Here is a 2772-nt window from a genome sequence, read left to right as displayed (position 1 = left end):
GTGTATTAATCATTTACATGCATGGTTTTCATCAACTACTAAGCCTGTGTTACGTATTTATCATTTACATGCATGGTTTTCATCAACTACTAAGCCTGTGTTACGTATTTATCATTTACATGCATGGTTTTTAATAACTCCCAAGCTTGTGTTACGTATTTATTGTTTACATACATGGTTTTCATCAACTACTAAGCCTGTGTTACATATTCATCGTTTACATACATGGTTTTCATCAACTGCCAAGCCTGTGTTACGTATCCAAAACCATGTATGTAAATGATAGATACGTAACACAGGCTTAGTAGTTGATGAAAACCATGCATGTAAATGATAAATAACTGCCAAGCCTGTGTTACGTATCTATCATTTACATGCATGTTTTTCATCAACTACCAAGCCTGTGTTACGTATTTATCATTTACATACATGGTTTTCATCAACTACCAAGCCTGTGTTACATATTTATCATTTACATGCATGGTTTTCATCAACTACTAAGCCTGTGTTACGTATTTATCATTTACATGCATGGTTTTTAATAACTGCCAAGCTTGTGCTGTGTATTCATCATTTACATGCATGGTTTTTGGTGCAATGCTTCAAAGTAATGTTTACTTTTCATCATATGAATTTTTTGTCACCAAGTTGAATTTAAACGGTTCCATATATAAAGTTATCAAGTAACTTTTTTGTCAAGAAGTTGGATTTAAATGGTTCTATATACCATGTTTCAAAGTGAATTTTCCTCAGCAAGTTTTACTTAAATAGTTCTTTATACCAAGTTCTTATGTTTTCCGATCCAAATCTAAACTCGGTATATATATATTTCAAGTGTATCCAGATTCATATAAATGTTTTATTATCAGAAACTTGGTAGAACCTCACAGATATACCACTGCTGGTTTTTGAAATCAGAAAACTTTTGCCTTTCAAACTATTACATTTCAAGGCCTGAAAACGGGTAGGAAAGTTTATGAATTAGTGGCATACATCATGATTTTTTGTCACTCATATTCCTAATAATGTGGTCTTGACATGTTCGCTGCCATGTACCCCACCGGTGGGTCACATATTACAAGTGGTTTCAGTGAGATAATTAAACATAGTATAGTTACCCATGTGAATATCAGACACCCACAGGGCAGGAAATTCACGGCGGCCATGGTGACAATTGCGGCCGTATTTATCAAAATGGCCATGGTGCCCTCAGAAAATCATTAAAATCCACAACCACAATGATCACCCTTCGGTATCTCTTTGGCCTTCGTACCCTCATGATCTAAATGTGTATTGCATACTGCAGTAAAGGAAAAACCATTGGAAATCACAAACACTGGATTTATAACCTACAGAAACAACCTTGTTACAAATAATGTATCACACAAAATGCATGTGATGGAGGGAACGAAGTTTTATCTTTGATCGGCAGTAAAACGAAAAAATATTAGTAGTGCTATTGTTTGGAAATAGAATGTTGACCTTATGTCATGGCGATGTGTCTTTCTTTCTACTTGTCCGTCTGTCAAGATTTTCAAAGGGCTGCTATAACGGATTAACTGATTTTTCTCAGTCTGGGCCAAGTATTCAGACATGTTGGGGTTGAATTTTGTTGGTAGAAATTAGGCCTTTAAAACTTCTCCTCTTCCCAGGGATTTTTTCTGATCGTTCTCAAAGTTAAAATAATAAATGCATAGAGGTGCATAAAAGTTGTATACAACTCTTAGTTCAAAGGTCATTTGGAGTCAGAAGGGGGCAAAACCTAAAAATCTTATAAAGCATTTATTCTCTTTATGTGTAAGACTGATCTTTATCAAAGTTCGATAAATTAATAAGTGGAAATAGGTGCCTAACTGTTGTATACGATTTTCAGGCCAAACATCATTTGGAGTCAGAAGGGGGCAAAACTTAAAAATCTTATAAAACATTTATTCTCTTTATGTGTAAGACTGATCTTTATCAAAGTTCGATAAATTAGTAAGTGGATAGAAATGCCTGAAATTTGTTCATGATTTGTAAGGTCACCACAGGTCAAATCTTGAAAACCTTTAAAATGCTTCTCCTCCCAGGGATTGTGTTTAATCCTTCTCAAATTTAGACAAATTAACAAGTGGAAATAGGTGCCTAACCGTTGTATACGATTTTCAGGCCAAACATCATTTGGGGTCAGTAAGGGGCAAAATATACGAATGTTATTAAGGTCAAAAGCGCATCTTAGATCAGCATCATACCTCGTTCTTTAATCTTAAAGCTTACGTACTGTTACTTCATAGGCCTCATTGGTTAAAGTTAATACTTTCCTACCTGATAAACTTAATCTGGAAGGATAGGCCAGCTTCCCAAGCCCACAGTGAAAAAAATTAATGTCATATTTACTAAACTAATTGGGAAACTCATTTCTATTCCATCAACATTAATGTGTACTGTGGCCTTAGTGCCCTTCAGTGAATTTTTTTGGCCTTGGTGCCCTTGAAAAATGAGAGAACATCCAAGAACAAATGGTCTTGCCCTAAAAATTATGAATTTCCTGGCCTGCATCTGATTTAAGTAAAAAAAAACTGAAATGTGTGGTTGGCACTAAAGTAGGAATTATTAATACTACTGATGGCAGTGATCATATTATAATCTCTATTAACCATTTACACATTTCAAAGTTTTTTTTTGTTTTTTTTTTATTATTTATTAATTTACTTCTACTCTAATACTAAAATAAAAAGTAACATAGTAGACATAATTTTAAACTTAAATAATTTGGGTTTGGATAGTAAAGGT

General features: G+C 34.0%; 1 protein-coding gene across 1 annotated transcript in view; it reads right to left on the bottom strand.

Moving 5' to 3' along the window:
- Positions 1-2772, bottom strand: part of LOC106473496 (proteasomal ubiquitin receptor ADRM1-A-like) — a 17744-nt gene that overhangs the window by 11660 nt on the left and 3312 nt on the right. The gene's annotated exons all lie outside the window — the stretch shown is intronic.

Source organism: Limulus polyphemus, unplaced genomic scaffold (genome assembly GCF_000517525.1).
Source record: "Limulus polyphemus unplaced genomic scaffold, Limulus_polyphemus-2.1.2 Scaffold6222, whole genome shotgun sequence".
NCBI classification, from domain to species: Eukaryota; Metazoa; Arthropoda; class Merostomata; order Xiphosura; family Limulidae; genus Limulus; species Limulus polyphemus.
Note: the sequence above shows the minus strand (reverse complement) of the source record. Positions and strands in the feature narration are given on the sequence as shown.